The sequence below is a fragment of the Panthera pardus genome, unplaced genomic scaffold (genome assembly GCF_024362965.1).
Source record: "Panthera pardus isolate Hobbes unplaced genomic scaffold, ASM2436296v1 HiC_scaffold_17, whole genome shotgun sequence".
Lineage (NCBI taxonomy): Eukaryota > Metazoa > Chordata > Mammalia > Carnivora > Felidae > Panthera > Panthera pardus.
The window spans coordinates 117945100-117966088 of record NW_026526732.1 but is presented as its reverse complement, the minus strand read 5'-3'; the positions used below and the strand labels follow the sequence as shown (position 1 = coordinate 117966088).

General features: G+C 44.3%; 1 protein-coding gene across 3 annotated transcripts in view; it reads left to right on the top strand.

The window, feature by feature from the left end:
• LOC109249594 (cyclase associated actin cytoskeleton regulatory protein 2) overlaps nucleotides 1-20989 on the top strand; it is a 238220-nt gene that overhangs the window by 83887 nt on the left and 133344 nt on the right. The window lies entirely within an intron of this gene.

The window sequence follows — 20989 nt, the reverse complement described above, 5'->3', positions numbered from 1 at the left end:
TACGAGCATCTTCATTCTCTTTTATCACCTGGGTTTAGGACCGGACAGAGGACAACCTCATTAAGCCAAAGGGACGTGGCTTTCAGCAAGGTACCTGAGTGGTTTCTAAACTTGACTAGCATTTTCCTTGTATGTGTGTCCCGCTGGGCAGTCCAGGATTTCTGACATGACTTAGTTTGTTTTTTCTGGTAGCAACAAACCAGTCGGCAAGCTGGGGTGTTAGCCTTGGGCACTTTCTAGGCCTGCCCTGACTCAGGCTGTGAGCTTTTGAATTTCATCCTGGGTGTTTCTACTTGTACTTAGGAAGAGAGGAAGCACCGTAAGGTCAGAGTAGGCCATTATAAGGGATTTTCTAAGTTGTTGTTGTTGTTGTTGTTGTTTTTAATTAATGGTAAAATACACATAACATAAAATTTACCATTTAATCATTTTTAAGTATACAGCTCAGCAGCATTAATTACATTCACAAAGTTGTGCGACCAGCACCATCATCTGTCTCCAGAACCTTTTAATCACCTCAGACTGAAACTCTGTCCCCATCAGACGATAACCCCCCCATTCCTCCCTCCCCCGCCCCTGGCTTCCACTGTTCCACTTTCTGTCTCTATGAATTTGCCTATTCTCGATGCCTCATGTAAGTGAAATCATACAATATTTGTCTTTTTACATGAGCTTTTGCATCCATAGGAATTTTACATTGTTTTGTTTTTCTTAAGTAGACCCATTTCCCACTTAGGGAAAACATACCTTCTTTGACTGAGAAGTTATGTAATGGGACTGTTTCCTTTTCAGGATACAGCCCTCTATAGGAAGGGACATAACAAGGGTTGTAAAACCAGAGGGAGCACTTTTGTTTATTATGGATTTAGAAGAAGAAGAAGAAGAATTCACCTGACCTGTCTCATTAATTAGACATATAATGGTCCTGGCTTCTCATTGACTACTTAGCCAAGTGGAGAAGGCAGAGAAGCACCAAGTTAAAAATTCACACCTGATGACAGGATGAATTAGGTAACCTTTGAAGCTCCTGTTAGTCCCCAACTTCTAGAATTTAAAGGCCATTCTAAAGTATAAAAGTCTGATCTAAAATTGATTCTAGTTTTGATAGGGAGAGACAAAAAAAAAGAAGAGGAAGGTTGTGGGCACTGAAAATAGATGTGAGGTGGTCTTCATGGCAATATTGAAGAGGGAGGTGGTCCCTGGAGAAGCTGGGTGCTAGAGACACCAGAGATAAACCTTGTAGTACATAGGTGACATTGGTTGTCTTACGTCTATACTTAATACTCGATACGTACACAGGATAATGAGAAAATAACCGTCATTACTTTGTATCAGTCCACATGGAAATCCAGAGAGACTCTGGGATCCGTTGATTATTTCTTCCTTCCTCCATGTTGAATGACTATTGTATGCCTGGAACAGTGAAGATCGCTGGGGCTGCGAAGAGGGGTATCAGTGAAGGAAGATACAATGAACAGGAGGTGACCTAGGCTGTGAACGTAGATTTCAAATGATCTTCTTAGGTCATAGTCGTCATTAGTTCTGACTTTGTTCCCATTTAGTTTTATCCAGAGAAAAATCACTGGATTTTTTTTTTAATTTTTTAAATGTTTATTTATTTTTGAAAGAGAGAGAGAGAGACAAAGTTGAGCAGGGGAGGGACAGAGAGAGAGGGGAACACAGAATCTGAAGCAGGCTCCAGGCTCTGAGCTGTCAGCACAGAGCCCGATGCAGGGCTTGAACCCACGAACTGTGAGATTATGACCTGAGCTGAAGTTGGACACTTAACTGACTCAGCCATTCAGGCTCCCCAAGAATCACTAGATTTTTACAAGATAAATTGATTACTATACTCGATGGCAAAAAACGGCAGTCAAAATGGACCACACTAAGAAAACTAGCCAGTTGAATCTTCCAGAACCAGGTGAACTAGGCTTCCAAGGGGCGAATGCCCATTTCAGTCTGATTATGGTCTGATATGTAAGCGAGGCTGTCCATTTTATGCATTCTCAGTTTAGAAGCCCAGAGTGTGTCGGTAAGGGGTTGGGAAGATAGGAGGGCGTTTTTTTTCCTGTACTGAACACTGTCTGGGACTGGTGCTCACCTCCGTCCAGTGGCAGGGCTCCCCTGTGTCTGCCCTAGTAAGTAGGTTGATAGAAGAGTCCCATCTAATTGGTTCCTTGCATTCGGTAGACCCCACACAGACAGCTTCTCCTGGCTATCATCTTCCAGCATGTTGGAAGCTGTGGCTGGAGACTTTCGGGGCACAATGCAGGTTCACCCGTATTTAGCCAGGATTCTTAAAAGTTCCAGTTTTGATTCCTCCTTCATTTCCATTTCTGCTTCTTCATTTCTCAGTGCTCTCGTGGTGCAATCTGCGGACAGCCCTCCAGCCCCCTTTTTCCGTCCTGCTTCCGAACAGCCTCTCCCTTCCCAGGATGCCTCTTCCCTCAGCGTCTCTTCTGAGTGGAAGGTGAACAATTATCTAATGAAAGTTCTTCAGTCCCTGGAAACTTTGAAAAAGAGGTTCGCTGATGCAGATGAGTCTAGGTAGGACGGAATTAGGGGTGGGACTCATTCTTGTGCTTCTTACTTTAGGCCAACAGTCTTCACACTGTGTACGTTAACCGTGTTCGAAGACTTCCCCCAGGTACATGCACACAGGTGTTTTGAGAAAGTCCGTTTCCAAATCTTCCTCTTCCGGGTGTCCTTTTTCCGAAGACTTGTCTTCTTGAGAGCAGGTGTTTCCTAGAGATGCAGATTCTCTCTCTCTCCTACCTTCTTTTCCATAAGCACCTTTCTCTCTTTTTACATAAGACCATCTCTAATCCATCTTCCTAGTTCATTTTATCAAAAAGGGCTGTTTCTCACCCATTTTTACTAAACTTTTGATCAAGGATGTAAAAATCTATGAGATAAGGAAGGGCGGGAAAGGAGGACATTTCAGAATATCAAGTTTAGGGGTAAGAAAATGAATGATTCCGGTGTCCGGACATCGCCAACATATGTTTTCTAAATCTCTGTTAACACACACACACACACCATTTTTACTAAACTTTTGATCAAGGATGTAAAAATCTATGAGATAAGGAAGGGCGGGAAAGGAGGACATTTCAGAATATCAAGTTTAGGGGTAAGAAAATGAATGATTCCGGTGTCCGGACATCGCCAACATATGTTTTCTAAATCTCTGTTAACACACACACACACACACACACACACACACACACACACATCAATCTGATCAATTTGTAAATTGATATTAAAGGACACATTTTGAAGGGGATGAAGTCAGGACTCTTGTACAAATGAAGAGACAAACATTTCTAAACACATGAAAAATGAGAGAGCCAATAAGGTCTACAGTCAGTTCAAAAAAGACCATTGATAAAAAGGTTGAAGTGAATTTGCTAAATTGACATGAAATCAGCTTCTTCCACAGAGGGAGAGGAAAGTCCATTGGACTTCCGCAGGGTACGATCTGTTTACATGCCTGCAGATGATAATTACTTGCTTTCCGATCAGTTTTCTGCAAGTTAACTGCTGTGTCTGCAGAGTTGTAAAATGGCCCTAGTCAAAGACAGTGAGTGACTGACACAAGCCAGTTGGATGAGTAGTTAGGGCACTCACTAGTCAGTCTTCTCAGTTTTCCTTACACCGATGATTCACATAATTTTGATATTTCTTCACCATGTGATGTTTTGTACTCTGGAGTTCAAACACTGGAGTGACATTTCTGTCACAAGATGTCATCCGTTCCCATCTCCTCATTTATGTGAACATAGTTTCCCAACATTTACTTTGATAAGAACAAAAATTGAGAAACTGATGTTCAACCTTGACTCGTACTAGTAATAAATATACTCATCCACATACGCATTAAAAATAATTGAAAACTGAAAGTACTCAAGAGAGAGGGTTTTCCAGTAAGAATTACTTTTGTGTACATGTAGGACTAATTTGTTAACATTTGTAATATTTGTGTTGTTTTGATAAGTTGCATTCACAGTTGTGATGGTAACAATCGGAAAAGTATTTTTTTGCCATTGAGTTAATTTTTTTAAATTTTTTTATGTTTATTTATTTATTGAGAGAGAGTGAGAGAGAGAGAGAGAGCAATCTGGGGAGGGGCAGAGAGAGTGGGAGAGAGAGAATCCCAAGCAGGCTCCGTGCTGTCAGCGCAGAGCCTGACGTGGGGCTCAATCTCATGAACCGTGAGATCATGACCAAGAGTCAGAGGCTTAACCGACTGAGCCACCCAGGCGCCCTGCCATTGAGTTTAAATTTAAGTTTATAAATATATTTTTGATGCAGAAAAGGATAATAGAATAATGAATAAAAGACATTCAAGCATAAAATAAATAAAATGAGGATAAATTTCTAAAGGGCCAGAGGAATGGAGACACGAGTTGGAGGAGAGAGTGTAATTATGCAAAATTTGTGACCATCAAAAAGCAGCCTGCTCATGTATTCTTTGGAAATGAATGATGATGACTTTCATGGATGTATTTCAGTGAGTGAAAAATAGTTTTACTTTTATGGGTCAATATTTTAAAAAATTTTTTAATGTTTATTTGTGAGAGATTGACAGAGCATGAGTGGGGGAGGGGCAGAGAGCGAGGGAGACACAGAATCTGAATCAGGCTCCAAGCTCTGAGCTGTCAGCACAGAGTCCGACTCGGGGCCCAAACTCGCAAACTGGGAGATAGTGACCTGAGCTGACTGAGCCACCCAGGAGCCCCTTTATGGGTCAATATGAACAGAATGCTAAAGGTGATGTTCTTTACAACCATTCACATTTTGGTGAAATTTTTTACGTGTCAATCTAAAAATGGGCAGGAGGGTTTACAGAATGCATTCTGGATATTTACAAGTGAAAATTTGGAAATCCCTCTGTAGCTTGTCCTTCCTCTGGCTTTGGACCAAAAATCAGGGGTCAGTCATATGACAAACCCTTTCTGCAACTTTAGTGCTGGGAAAGGAACCAGTTTGTTGATTGACAGAGTTCTAGTGACTCCTGGTTTTGCTAGATTTAGGGAAGACATTTAAGGGCTAAAGACCTTGACGCTTCTCAAAAGGGAATGATAGCCCATCAGGTTTTATTTCTTTTTAAAGTTTTTTTTAACATCTATTTATTTTTGAGAGACAGAGACAGAGCCCGAACAGGGGAAGGGCAGAGAGGGAGGGAGACACAGAATCCGAAGCAGACTCCAGGCTCTGGGCTGTTAGCACAGAGCCCGAAGCAGGGCTCAAACCCACGAACCGGGAGATCATGACCTGAGCAGAAGTTGGCCACTTAACTGACTGAGCCACCCAGGCGTTCCAGGTTTTATTTCTTTTTAAACAGTTGTATCTTCACTTTGTTCTTCTTTCTGGATCTCCCCTTGGGAGGCACTCACTGTGGGTCATCATGTGTGTGTGTACGTCTGTGTACAATAACCAGATAGATACCACTGTTTGGATCTGTAAACATAAGCTTTCATCAAGTTTGGGAAATTTTTGGCCATCATTTCTTCAGGTATATTTTCTACCTCAATCACTCTGTCCTCTCCTGGGATGCTGAGGACCCTAATATTACACCTCCTAATACTGTCTCACAGGCCTCTTAGGCTGTGTTCATTTTTGCATTCAATTCTTTTTCTCTCCGTCATTCAGATTGGATAATATATATACCAACAAGTGCACAGTCACCTCTTTTTGCAGTCTCCATCCTGCTATTTGGCTCACCCAGTCATTTTTTGCTATTGTATTTTTCAGCTCTAAAATACTCGTTTTTTTAATGGGTTCTTTAAAAAAAATTTTTTTTTCAATGTTCATTTATTTTTGAGAGTGAGAGGCAGACTACGAGTAGGGGAGGGGCAGAGAGAGAGGGAGGCACAGAATCCCAAGTAGCTCCAGGCTCTGAGCTGTTAGCACAGAGTCCATCATGGGGCTCGAACCCACGAACCATGAGATCATGACCTGAGCTGAAGTCAGATGCTTAACTGACTGAGCCACCGGGCGCCCCTCTTTTTTATAAGTTCTGTGCCTCTTCTGAGAACTTTGAGAACTTCTGCCTTTCCATTCATTTTAAGAGTGTTTACCTTTGGGGCGCCTGGGTGGCTCGGTTGAGTGACTGACTTCGGCTCGGGTCATGATCTTGCAGTTGGTGGGTTCGAGCCCCGCGTCGGGCTCTGTGCGGACAGCTCAGAACCTGGAGCCTGCTTCAGATTCCGTGTCTCCCTCTTTCTCTACCCCTCCCCTGCTCACGCTCAGTGTCTCTCTGTCCCTCAGTAATAAATACATGTTAAAAAAATTTTTTTTTTTCTAAAAAGAGTGTTTACCTCTATCTCCTGGAGCATAGTTGACATCGTTCCTAGAAATCTGGTCATTCCCACATCGGTGTCATTTTGGGGTTGGCCTTTGTGGATTGTCTTTTGTCTCAAGAATTGATCACAGTTCCCCAGTCCCTTGCATGTCACATGTTTGGATTGAATTCTAGACATTTTGAGGATTGTGTTGTGAGACTCTGGGTCCTTTTGAAATGCTCATTTTTACTGCTGTTGTTTTCCCAGGCAGCCAGCCCAGTTCTCCCTTATAATGGTCCCAACATCAGGGCAGTTTTTAAAACTTCTGCTGTGCTGCTTTGGACCCCCAGGAAGCACTATTTAGGGCTTAGTCTGGGACTTGAGCACTGGCTTCTATTGCGGCACAGATCTCAAAGCCTGTGGATCTGTCCCCCACATGCACACTATGGGGCAAGACTAGGGCTTGTACTCATTCATGCACAGAAGAGGGGATCCCCCTTTCCAGCTCTGGCTTCTCTGGGATTCTCCTCTGGCAGTGACATCAGAGAAGCTTTTTTTTTTTTCATTTTTTTTTCTAACATTTATTCATTTTTGAGAGACAGAGACAGAGCATGAGTGGGGGAGGGGCAGATAGAGAAGACGATGCAGAATCTGAAGAAGGTCCAGGTTCTGGGCTGTCGGCACAGAGCCTGACATGGGGCTTGAACCCACGAACTGCGAGATCATGACCTGAGCCAAAGTCGGACACTTAACCCACTGAGCCACCCAGGCGCCCCGTGTCTGAGAAGTTTTTAGTGGCTTATGCTGCTGCTTGCTTCTCTAGGATGCAGTTCTGTGACTAGCCACACACACACACACACACACACACACACAGACCGCTGGACTTTGCATCACATTTTTCCATCTGCAGGACCTCCTTTCCGGGTCTTCTGGCCAAACAGAGGAGGATTCTCTCAGAGATTTTGTTGCCTGAACCCCCTGCATAGCTTCAATCTTGGATCAACCCTGGAGAGAAGAGAGAAGAACAAACAAACAAACCAGAAACACATTCCCAAATAAATCCCCTTTTCAAGTTTTGATTGCTTCCTTGAATTGGCCTGCTATTGTTTACCTTTCAGTCAGGGAGTTGCTTTTTATGTCTTGAACACAGTTTAGAGATAGGCTGTCATGGGCCAATTCCTTCTTCTTTTTTTTTAATTATTTTTAACTTTTATTTATTTTTGAGACAGAGAGAGAGCACAAGGGGGAGGGGCAGAGAGAGAGGCAGACACAGAATCCGAAGCAGGCTCCAGGCTCTGAGCCGTCAGCACAGAGCCCGACGTGGGGCTTGAACCCATGAATCATGAGATCATGACCTGAGCCAAAGTTCTACGCTCAACCCGCTGAAGCTCCCAGGCGCCCTGGGCCAATTCCCTCTTGAACAGCACTGGTAGCTCCCTCCTTCTTTTGACACCTGTACCCTCCCCCATTCTCTTCCTTGGGTGTTGTCCACTTTCTCTGTGTCCCCTTTACTTTGGGCTTTCAGTTCCAAAGAACAACAACAACAAAAAAGAAGAGCCTGTAGTCTTTTGGTGGTCCAGAGCTCTATTTGAAAACTCCAGTTTTGTTACAGTTAATAAATAGAAGTCAAGTATGAAAGTAGACCCAGGGGGCTGGAGATAATGTGAAGAAGGAGAAGGGGGCTGGGGCCACACGCATCACCTGGCTCTTCTAAATCGAAGGATCGCCCTCACATTTGTTAACAAACGTCATACTCAAAACCGGCTTAGTTCTTGATCTGAACTGATCCTTGGTTTTTCTCTTAAAGAGAGTTGCTGAAGCTGCTATTCAACCGCATATAAAGCCTACACTGCATGCCAGTAAATTCTGAGATCAGAAGGAATTTCAGCAAACCTTGTTGTCTTCATTATTCCAGGAAGACATGGCATTCTTTTTTTTTAATTAATTAATTTTTAGAGAGACAGAGACAGTGTGAGTGTGTGAGGGGCAGAGAGACAGGGAGAGAGAGAGAGAACCCCAAGCAGGCTCCGTGCTGCCAGCGCAGAGCCCGATGTGGGGCTCGAAGCCATGAAACCCGAGCTGAAACTGAGAGTCAGACGCTTAACGGACCGAGCCACCCAGGCGCCCCAAGACACGGCATTCTTCACACTGAAATGTCGGGGTTTAGCGACGCGAAATAGTTTTAGTCAAGTTTTTATGGGCTGTGTATGGCAGAGCCTTCGAAGTGTGGTGTGTGAGATGTCCAGGTCATCACGTTTAGGGGATCAGAGACCTGGTGACATGTGCCGTAATGAGCGCTCACTGTGTGCAGATCATAGTGATGAGTGCTGGGGAGCATTCAGAGATAAATTATAATAGTGACAGTTGGCCATCACTCTCTAGTTCACGAAGCTCCCCTCGTCATGTCCTCTGAGCTTCCCAAGAATCCCGAGGCAGTTATTATTAGGTAGGTAATACTTGGGATTCCACCTTCGAAAGTCCCCTGGGCTTCCCTTCCCTGCAGCCACCAGCGGTCATCTCGGTGGCCCTTCGAACTCAGTGTCTCACACTGAACTCCTCCCCTTGGACACCTCCATTCCCTCTGTCTGTCCGCACCTGCACCGCCTGACCCTGAGACAAGGCATCTGAGACACTCTGCCTTCTCTCTTTCCCTCCCAGCCCCACTCAAGCCCCGTGGTCCCCGCTCAGACCTCCTTCATTCTCCTACGTTCTCAGACCTTCTCCAACCCGCTGCCGCCTTGTAGTAAATTCCCACGTCCCCCCTCAGCTTTGTCCGCCGCTCCTGCCAGCTACTCATCAATCCCTTATTTTCCCGTGAGCTCTTAGATAGCTTCTGGCACGTGGTGAATGAATGCCCGAGGAATATTTTCTAGCTGCAGTGTCTCCATGTCTTGGCACATGCTGGGCATAGGCTCAGGGATGCATCTACTCTACTTACCTTTCTGCTTTCGATAATGCCTCTTCGTCCTTTGAGAGTCCGTTTCGCTCCTAACTGAACTCGAAGGGCCTCCTTACTTCCCAGGGCTCCCTTGAGCACTCGCCCTTCTTGACCCCCACACCCCATGCACACATGCTCCCACAGCATTCCCGGGCACTTCTATGATCAGATTTCCCAAAGCGTGGGTCCTTTTACTCTGAGGTGCGCTTCTGAGAAATGCAGATTGCCAGGAACACCCAGAACCACTAAATTAGTATTGCTGAGATGGGGGGGTGGGGGGAGGGCAGGAATCTGCATTTTGGAGGCCCCACTTCTGCCCAGCGATTTCTGCTGCCGTGTGAAACACCACCGCTCCGCTCTGTCCCCTCCAGCTGGTTCCGGGAGCTGGAGCGAGGCTGTGGCCGCTCAGGGAAGTCTCTGGTTAAGGTTAATTACCACCTGTGTCTTTGCTGGGAGGTGAGAGCAGCAAAGTTAACTCTGACTTAACTGGTTTTTGACTGTACGGTTATAAAGGGGAGCTTGAGGCTTGGCATTAAGCAGCACAGGTTTGAACCACGCAGGGCCACGGAGTGCAGAGTTTTTCAATAAATACAGCAAATACACTGCTGCAACCATAGTTTCTCTTCATGATTTCTTAACGTTTTCTTTTCCCCAGCTTACTTTATTATAAGAATACAGTATATAAATACAGCATACAAAATATGCATCAATTGACTGTGTTATCGGTAAGGCTTCTGGTCAACGGTTGGCCATTAGTAGTTAAGTTTCGGGGGAGTTAAAAGTTATATGTGGATTTTTAATTGCATGGGGGATGTTGGTGCCCCTACACCCTGTGGGCTCGAGGATCAGTTGTACTTGTTTGTTTTTGAAAACAACATTTATTGAGGTACAGTTTTGCATGCCATAAAATTCACCCATTTTAAGTGCACAATTCAATGACTATTATTATATTCCCAGTATTGGGCCCCTACCACCATGATCCTGTCTTAAATCATTTCCCTCACTTCAAATAGAAACTTTATTCCTATTTGTAGTCCCTTCGCATTCCTAGCCTCAGCCCTAGGCAACCACTGATCGACCTTCTGTCTCTAGAAATTTGCTTTTTCTGGATATTCCTAGAAATTGAATTGTATAATACCTGATCTGTGCCTGGCTCTTTCACTTAACATCGTGTTTTGGGCGGGGTGGGGGGGGGGGGCGCCTGGGTGGCTCCGTCAGTTAAGCGTCTGACTCATAATTTCAGCTCAGGTCATGATCTCATGGTTCCTGAGATCGAGCCCCGTGCTGTCTCTTCCTCTCTCTCTCTTTTCCCCTCCCCCACTCAGGCACCCTCCTGCCCTCTCTCTTTCCCTCTCCCTCTCTTTCAAAATAAATAAACTTTAAAAAATAAATACAATTTTTTTGAGGTTCATCCATGTTGCAGAACGTATCAGTGCTTCTTCCCTTTTCTATTGCCGGATAATATTCCGTTGTATGGATATGCCTCATTTGTTTATCTGGTCATCAGCTGCTCCCCGTCATGTTTTGGTTATTATGAGTGATGATGCCATGAACATTTGTGTACAAGTGTTCCTGTGTGTAGACATGTGTTTTAATTGGTCTTGAGTAGATAATGCAAATGGTATGGCTGGGTCATATGGCAGATATATACTTGGCTTTTTAAGAAAGTTCCAGGTGGTTTCCATAGCAGCTGCAGCATTTCACATTCCCACTGGAAGTGTAGGAAGGTTCTCATTTCTCCATGTCCTCGCTGGCACTTGTAATCATCTGTCTTCTTGGCCCTGGCCATCCTAGTGGCTGCAAAGTGGGATCTCATTGTGGTTTTGACTTGCATTTCCCTGATGGCTATTGATGTTGAGTCTATGTGCTATACTGCTGGCTAGTTGCCTATTTTCTTTGGAAAAATGTTCAAATATTTTGGTCATTTTTAAAAATGTTTAATATTTATTTTGAGAGAGAGAGCGCACGAGAGCACATGCACGGGAGTGGGGGGAGGGGCAGAGAGAAGGAAAAAGAGAATCCCAAGCAGGCTCCACGCTGTCAGTGCAGAGCCCAATCCAGGGCTTGATCTCACAAATTGTGAGATCATGACCTGAGCTGAAATCAGGAGTCAGATGCTCAACCTCCTGAGCCACTCAGGCACTCTATTTTGGCCATTTTTAAGTTGGAATCTTTGTCTTATTATTGAGTTGTAAGAGTTCTTTGTAAATTCTGCACGTAAGGAGAGCAATACATTTTTTTATGGAGCGACAAAAGGTCCATGGAAGCCCTTCCCAGGCTGTGATAGATTAGCCAGCGGAGTCTCCATGACTTCTCGCCAGGATGTGGCCCTTGGGGAATTCCTGGAAACACCTTCTTGACCTACACCCCTTCCACGGCCTAAGCAAGAGCAAAAGGGCAGTGCGGGGAAATAGGAAAGCATAGGAGCTTAGAAATGGGTCATGAAGTGAGTTAGTGGGGAGCTTCTTTTCAGTGAAGGGTCTCATTTAGCTAAGAGAGATCACACTTCCTGATAGGGGAATTATTTCATTCCTGGTCCAGTCAGCATTCAGACTCTATGATTTTATGACTCTGTCCTTACCCGTCACTACCACAGGGCACAGAGCCAGCCTTCAAGATATACTTAGACTTCCCCCATGGCCTTAGTTCCCACTGGGCTCTTCCTTGCAGCCCGGTGTCCTGGAGGGCTGGCCTGCCCCCAACGGCCAAACTGTCCATTCCTGAGGGGAATCATGGCCCCTGAGGACAGTCTGTGTCTCATCCAGCCGTGTAGCCCCAGCAGCAGCACAGAACACATCTCAAAACACATTTGCATATAATTTTCTTCAGTCAGCGAATGAAGAAACAGGAATGAACTCCTGTATTAGAAGTGAATAAATTGAGACCCAGATGGATTAAATCATCTGCCTAGAGGGATGTAAGCTGCCAGGTAAGGGACTGGATCTCAAATGAAGGTTCCCCGATACCAAGATGCTTTTTCTACCATATCAAGTTATGAGCCCTCACCTCTTATCTTCAGAGATTCCAAGTTAGACCAGAAATATTTGTATCACGGGACGGATCAGGGATGCTCCTGAGAAGTGATACCACCGGAGTGGGGAGGGCAGATGGAATGGGGAGGTCCTTTCTACGTGTGGTTGATTATTTTACCCTTCTGTGTCCAACTTCGGATTTGGTGGAGATGACAGGAAGTAAATGGCGAACGGTAAAGCGAGGTTACCTCTGATTTGTAGGACACGAGGCAGCCTCGTGGGAGCGCTGAGCTGCAGAGAATGGGTGCGCCAGTGCCGGGAAGGACCCTTGAGGCAGTGGCAGCAGTAGAAGGGTGGGAGGGGAGAGGGAGCGGTGTGGGGGAGGGGGGCACGTTTGAGTTGTCAATGCCATTGGGTCTTAGGAACCCTGTGAGTTATAGAGGGCTGGGGTGGGGGGGGGGGTCCTTTCGAAAGTCCAGCTGAAGAGAGTTTGCCTTTGTTCTCTGCACTGGGACCTTTGGAGGAATCCGTCGGCTAATCAGGATCTCCTCTGGTAGGTTTTCTCCAGTTTTGTGAAAAATTTAAAAGTGTTCTTTCATTCGCGTAACTCTCTGATCTCTCCTATTCTGATATTACTGTCTCAAAATCCAGAGACTTTTGAAACTTCTTTGCAATGAAAAGAAAATGGTGGCTTTTTCTTTTTTTTCTCTCTCTTTTTTTTTTTTTTTTTTTTGATGTTTGGTGAAACTGGCCCCAGCAGTGCTCTTCGGGAGGGGAAGCGAAAGATAGAAAGGCACCTTGACAATGGGAATGTGTCTCTGAGAGAACAACTCCCTGGCTTGACAGAGCAGGGTCTCCTTCCGGCCCCCTCCCATGACAGCTGGGCCCAGAAATGTATTTTAATCCCACTTGATTTTCTACCCACGAGCACTGTGCTGGGCAGGTAGAGGGGACTAACTGAATGAATGAACCCAGCGTATCCAGGGAGGCAGCCAATGGAGGGAGGAATGAAGACTGTGGTTTGTTTCTGCTGCACATACTATTTACCCCATCAGTAATACTGAACCACACGATTCCTTCCCCCCAGGGATTGGTAGCTTCTAGAGAAAGGAAAGGAAGTAATTATTACAGTCACAATAAAGAGAAATTAACATCTAGGACGGCCTGGTTCGGTGGTAGTTCAACAAATCTTTCTTTAATTCGGGCGGATTTATAGAGAAAGGAGTCCATTGTGACTCTCCTGTTTGCTCACACATAAGCCAGCTGCCCAGTCTGACCACGAGAAAAAGTTAGAGAATCTCCCATTTCCTGTCACCTCAAATCTGTTTTCTGTGTAAGCTTAGACTCATGATCTTTGGAATCCCTGGAGTCTGGGTCTCCTTTATAGAGTTAGAGGAGAAACGCTCACCACAATTATTTCTGCACCTTTGGCCTCATGAGAGCAGAACTTCAGCCAGCAGTCTGGACCCTGGAACACCCAGCCGTTGTGAACATGAAGATGTTACCGCAGTAGTGTTCTCCCTGGCTTGTTTTATGAACTTGCTGCGAGCGATTTACAAAATCCTTTGGACAGTGTGGAGTTTTAAAAATCTTGAAACCCCGAAGGAAAAAAGGAGCTGTGGAAATCCCAGGGTTCACATTCCAGAGAGCGGGTGTGCTCTTGTAAGTCACGGGAAGAAGCCACCGTGGTTTTAAGTGGGTTAAGCTAACCTAATGTCTTCTTCGAAGCGGAAATCTTGGGGCTCCTGGGGGGGCTCAGTCGGTTAAGCGTCTGACTCTTGGTTTCAGCTCAGGTCATGATCTCACGGTTCGTGAGTTCGAGCCCCACGTCGGGGTCCGAGCTGACAGTGCGGAGCCTGCTTGGGATTCTCTCTCTCCTTCTCTCTTCCCACCCCTCCCCCCACTCACTCTATCTCTCTCTCTCAAAAATAAATAAATAAACTTAAAAATATATGTACACTAAAAACTAAAATAAACAAGTGGGAACTTCTCCTGTGAAAATCTGGCTCATCACCTGAACTGGGATTATGCCAGCGAGTGGGCAGGCAAGGGAAAGGCAGTGAGTGGTAGCCAATTAATTAGTCAATCAAAAAGTATTTATAGAATTCTCCGTGTACACGGCAGCAGGCAGGACTCAGAGGGAGATGCAAAGAAGAGTAAAAGGTAGTACCATAGCACGTGGAGAGCTCAGACTTGTGGGAGGCAAGGTGTGCGTGTGCGAGTGGAAAGATAGGGCGAGGCAGGATTTTAATTGAGCAGAGGTGGCTTCTAGATGCCGAGACTGTAACACAGACAAGCAGGCGGTTATTCTGGGCTTATCACCATTGACGCTGTACCAGAGGGTGGCGATTTTCAAAGCAGCTATAATTGGTTAGACTAAGTAGTTCTGTCTTACCAGACCCCTTACCACTGAGCACAAGACGATTTGGATGAGACAATCTGAGGGATGAAGGAGCGTTGTTTTCCAAACGTGATTCCACGGAGATTGGGCTTGTGTCCTTAGCAGAGAGCTCTTTTAAAGCAAACAAATCATTCTGGAAATGTGTAGGGGCCTCCAGTTAGAGGATAAAGAAATCCTGGGGATGTAATCTACAGCACGGTGACTGTAGTTAACAATATCGTGTTGTATATTTGAAAGTTGCCAAGAGAGCAGATGTTAAAAGTTCCTAACACAAGAAAAAAATCCGTAACTGTGTATGGGGCTGGTTAATTGAGCTTATTGTGGGGATCATTTTGCAATGTACAGAAGTCACCCCCTTTTTTATTTTATTTTATTTTTTAAATGTTTATTTTTGAGATGCGCGTGCGCGCGCGCACACACACACACACACACACACAGTGCAAGCAGGGGAGGGGCAGAGAGAGAGAGAATGGGAGACACAGAGCCTGAAGCAGGCTCCAGGCTCCGAGCTATCAGCACAGAGCCTGACGCGGGGCTTGAACTCCCAAACCTCGAGATCATGACCGGAGCCGAAGTTGGACACTTAACTGACTGAGCCGCCCAGGCACCCCCCTCCCGCCACCTCCCCGTACGGTAGCCGCCTCTCATCCACAGTTTCAGTTACCTGCAGTCGATCACAGTGCTAAAGTAGATACATGATCCTCTTTCTGAGGCCGGGAGGGCAGTAGCAGCCGTGTGCTGCTGTCACAGCGCCTACGTCATTCCCTCAGCGCATCTCATCACGTAGGCATTTTATCATCTCACGTCATCACAAGAAGAAGCATGGGTACAGCACAGTGAGGTATTTTGGGAAAGAGAAAGGTCATATTTACATAATTTTTATTAGAGTACAGTATACTGTTGTGATGGTTCTATTTTATTGTTAGTTATTCTTGTTAACCTCTAACTATGCCTAATAGAGAAGTTAAACTTACTCGTAAGAATGTGCATGTAGGAAAAAACACAGCATATACAAAGTTTGGCACTCTCTGAGGTTCCAGGCTTCCTGGGAGCGTCTTGGAACAGATCCCTGAGGGATAAGGGAGGACTACGTCATACTCTATCAAATCATTAGCTGTGCATCTAAAACTAATATAGTATATGTTGATCAGTTCTGAATTGTTTTAATGTTTGGGGGAACACATATGACTGCCAAACTAATTACATACCAAAAATCTCACCGTTGCACGTGGACTTGAGAAAGCCACTTTTAGAAATCTTGGCGGAATAATAAGTATGTGAGTAGAGGAAACTGAGACAAGGGAAAAAAAATTATAAGGGTATAATTATAAGGTATGACCTGAAAAGTTTAGCTAGTCATTTCCATTGGCCAGGTTTTTTATGTTATGTTATTTTATTTTACTTACTTATTTTTCATTTTTTATGGAAGTGTAATTACGTTCATAGTGATTTGACAACTCTGTTGGCCAAGTCTTTTAGATGATTGCCCAGCGTTTAACATGCACAAAGGCTTGATACAGTGGTTTGTAAATCTGTTTGCACCGTTAGCAAAAATAAATGGGATGTCTTCCTAACAGTAGCTAACACATCTATCACTGATCATGTCACAGACTTTGTGTGCCTTTCTCTACACACTTATAGGAACCCTATGTACAGGTAGTAACTAAATAAAGCAAAACAAAATTAAGCTCTTTCCCAAAGAACTTCAGTTAGTGATTCCAAAAGCAGGGCCCCCTCTAAACAGCCCTGGTTAAAAAGAGGCAAACGAGGGGCGCCTGGGTGGCGCAGTCGGTTAAGCGTCCGACTTCAGCCAGGTCACGATCTCGCGGTCCGTGAGTTCGAGCCCCGCGTCAGGCTCTGGGCTGATGGCTCGGAGCCTGGAGCCTGTTTCCGATTCTGTGTCTCCCTCTCTCTCTGCCCCTCCCCCGTTCATGCTCTGTCTCTCTCTCTGTCCCAAAAATAAATAAAAAACGTTGAAAAAAAAAAAATTTAAAAAAAAAAAAAAAAGAGGCAAACGATGGAGACCTTGTAAAAATGTTTGTAAGTGTGGGGAACTCTCCCTTTCTGGAAACTACTATGGGAAAGGATAGGAATGTCATCTCTCTCACTGTTTTAGTCATTGTCTTATTGCAGAGCATTGCACACAAAATTAGTACTAGGAACTATCTGTACTTTAAGGATGGGTTTTATGAAATGACCAATGTTATTTTTTAACTTTTAAGTGATACTATAAAATTAACATAAGTATAATATAAAAGTAATATATGAATAGAAATAATATAACACAAATATAAAATAATATAAAATTAATAAATTTTTAAATGATGACAGCCATCCTTTCACCTAGGAAAATGCTACCAAAGACAGTATATGAGAGAATACTAACTGGCTATATTCTTTTTTTTTTTTTTTCCTTTTTTTTTTTTATTTTTTAATATATGAAATTTACTGTCAAATTGGTTTCCATACAACACCCAGTGCTCATCCCAAAAGGTGCCCTCCTCAATACCCATCACCCACCCTGCCCTCCCTCCCACCCTGCCCTCCCTCCCACCCCCCATCAACCCTCAGTTTGTTCTCAGTTTTTAACAGTCTCTAATCTAACTGGCTATATTCTTAATGAAGTGTATGAAATATTTGTAAATGGGTGTATTTGGTGTAAAGGAGTTTAAATTGTTTAAGTATTTAGAATCCTAACTACTTTATTTGAAAAAAAAAAACCCACAAAATTTAGTTTGTAAACTCAGAGATAAACAGGATGCGATGCCCATTTTCCTATTTTTGCCACACCTTTTTGAAAATCATTCATTAAAACATTTGATCAACCCTGAGGTATGTCATTGTGAAATCCCAAACCCTTGGGGACAAAGACCCCGCAAACTTCCTCCAGAGAGGAAAACAAAGACTGCATCAAGGGATGAAAAATCAGAGAATCAGAACGGCTTTGGACCTCTCAACAGTAACCTAGGAAGCTAGAACACAGTGGAGGAATGCCTTGCAAATTCTGAGGAAAACTTCCATCCCAGAATCCTACACTCAGTCAAACCTCCGAAGTGTGAAGGCAAAATCAAGGTATTTTCAGACTTGCAGGTTCTCCACAAAAATTGTCCTTTCGCGTACCTCGTTTTCAGAAGAAAATGCTCTGAAACTAAGAAGACAGTTAAGAAAGTACACCAAGAAAGAGGAGGGTATAGAATCGGAAAAACAGGTGTTACTAGGTAAGAGCGAGTGGGGAGAAGGCCCTGGGGTGAAGGGGAAGGCAGATCTCTGGTCCCAGAGGCACCGTGGGCCTACTGAGCTCTCATGCACTTGGAGTGATTCTCCAGAAGAGATGCCTCTGAGAAGACAGATGTAATAGCATTCCAGACGTGTTTGCCTCAACTGAAAGGAGACTTGTACAACTGGGAGAAGAGTTTGGAGGTGAATAGCTTTTAAGTATGTAGAGAAAACTGGGAAGCTGAACAACATAGCTGCAGGGAAACAGGTTGTGAAAAAAGAAAATGGAGAACAATTTTAGGATACGTTGTGACTCAGCTGTGAATAGTCATAAACGGGTTGACCCCGATGCTTGGTCACATAGAAATTGTGACACAACAGTACTGGGCAAAAGGAAGTGTTCATGTGTCTGGTGGTGGGGATTGGGCAAAACCTCTTGGTTTTGGTGGGAACTCAGTGGATAATGCCTGGAACCGAAGAGAAACAAGACACACAGAGATGGAAGCATGTTATGTACAGATGAGGAGATAATTACTGAAAGAAACAGCTAAAATCATGGAAATCGGTTGATTCTCAAGGCAAAAATGGAAGGGGGCAGCCTCATAGAACTATTGTAGAGCTATTTAAATTCTGTGCATGTCTAAAGAGTTAAACTTTAAAAAGGGAAAAGTAAGGGGATAATTCAAATGAGAAAAAAAAACCAAGATGAGTTCTACTTCCTATTATAAAGGAACTCAAGAAAGAATACTACCAAATTATTACAAAACAAGGAATTAAGACTCACCTCGAGTGTCATTTGCTAAAACAGATCATTAAAAAGAGAAGGTCATGGAATTCCATATTCCTCCCACTTTTTCTTTCCACCCACCCTCACACCTGGTCAGATGATTGTGTTTATCCTCTATAAGCCGGAGGTTATAGGGGACCTCATCTTGGGGTTCTTCTGCATGAATTGGAGGACTAGACGGTCTGGAGACCAAGTTTGAGCCTCATCATCTGACCTAGTCTCTTGATTGCCCAGCTGTGTGTCTGGCTTCTCTCTGCTTCTCATCTGATTCTTAGAACATCTTATGTCTGACCAGTTTGCCATAGATCCCCTCTTCTGTTGGCTTCCTGGTCCAAATCCATCTGTCTGTCCACCTGGCTCTGACTCATTCCTTACCCTGACCTTGCTGTCTCCATTTCCTGTCCTATCCATTTCCTCAGCCTGATTCCTAATTCCTGGCCTCATGAAAACTTGGCTAAATCCACTTTGAAAAACCAAGGCGAATGGAACTGCCTGGGAAGAATTTGGAGAATCTGTTGCTCTGTTCTTTCTTCATTCTTGAGAGCCAGGATAGCAGCTGAGGCCACATGTGGGGAGGGGTGTGTGTGTGTGTGTGTGTGTGTGTGTGTGTGTGTGTGTGTTGGGAGAAGAAAGCATAGCCATCTTGGACCCCATCATTCTCCCTGGGAATATACCATGTATATTTTGGATACCTTTCTCTTTTTTATTCTCTCTTTTATTTGTTCTTCCATTTCTCTTAGAAACTGTTCTAAAATTTTAAACCCAGAGGCATCTTTCCAGCTTCCTTGCCTGGGTTGTGTTTTGATCTCTTCAGAGGCTGTGACAAGACTCCAGTCCATGGTGATTTTACGCGAAGTGACATCTGATTTGTTTTCAGACTGCATTCCACACCAGTCAGCCTGGCCCTGCAGTGTGTGGGCTAACTCCTGTTGTCTCTCAACATATGGAGCGCTATTAGATAGTGTGAGTTTGAGTCTTGTCAGGGAGGCCGATTAAGCCCCAGTCGGGGACAGCCGTCCTAAGTGTGAAATGTAACAGGCCTTCCTGAAATGGCGCTGTGAGCCTCTGGAGGTGGTGGGTGCCTTTCTGTTGGGGCATCGGGAACTTGCTAACAAAGCAAACACGTTTTTTTTTCCCTTAGCATGGGCTAGGTCTATGGTGTAACATTTGGCAAGTTGAGTAACAGAGAACATAGATAACCGTGAACAGATGGACGCCTATTAAAAGATTTGAGGGGTTTTACCATCTCTCAAATGGCCTTCACCCTCCTACAGGATACCCAGTTCCCTTGCACGATTACGTAAAGGGTTCAATTAAATTGCTTCTTTTTTTTTTTTTTCAATTGCAGTAGAAGCGAAAGCTCTGACGTTAAGAGGAAAAGAATAGATGAGAAACTTCTAATTTTGAATCCCCTTGGGATTAGATGCTGATTTCAGCCGTGCAGAGAACACTGCCCCATATTTTGAAAGCATAGCTGCTGGCAGTTTCAGAGGAGATGACTTTCCAAAATAGGCAGTGAACCCCCCCCCCCATCCGTATCTGATGACCATCTGACGTGTGGATGCAGAAGTACAGAGCTACCCACATGTTTTGATAAGTCTAACCTTGCTCTTGAAAATGGCAGTGACATGTCATCATTATGGAATACAAAACACACAAAAAAATGCACTACCTGGTTGTTTGCAGAAATAGAAAACATTACCTGTCTTAGAGAAATAGTATTTGCTCACCCTCTGGGGCAGCCCTGTCTCCTCTATGGGAGCACGTCTATCTTCTTTGGCTTAAGATGATGCCTAGAAAGTTCTCAAGAGTGAGAGCTACAGACGCTGATTAAGATGGGGTGTGTCTTACTTTCTCTGGGGCAGCAGCCTGAATTTGCCAAAAGCAGTCGTAGGTTGATATGGCGGGAGCTATGGTATCTCTAAGCTGGATCTCATGAACTTGGCCAAATTAGATTGGGTTCCATTCCTCAGCGGTTGCCTTCATAACATTACATTGTAGGGCCAGCAGTTTTAAGGTACTCACCTGTGCGCACTCAGGATAGCTCTCTAAGAAGTGTTTGGACACAGAAAAGCTAGATCCCCAACAGGCCCGCTCTCATCCTCAATCCCTTATCCAGCGTCAAACCCAATTTATCCCAGCAGAGACTGCCGGGGAACCGAAGCTTCCTGTCTCCAGAAACCACTCCACCTAAAACTAAACTTTGTCCAAAAATAATCAGCAGCAAAACGAAATATACACTGTTAATATTTCAAATTAAAAATTTCCACCATTCGGAATAATTGTAACCTAAAGTAATCCAGCGGCAGACACACGTTAGCCCTTCGAGATGAAAACCCAGTCACCTGCTAAGTGATATGGTTTCATAAACTCAATTCATAAACAGCT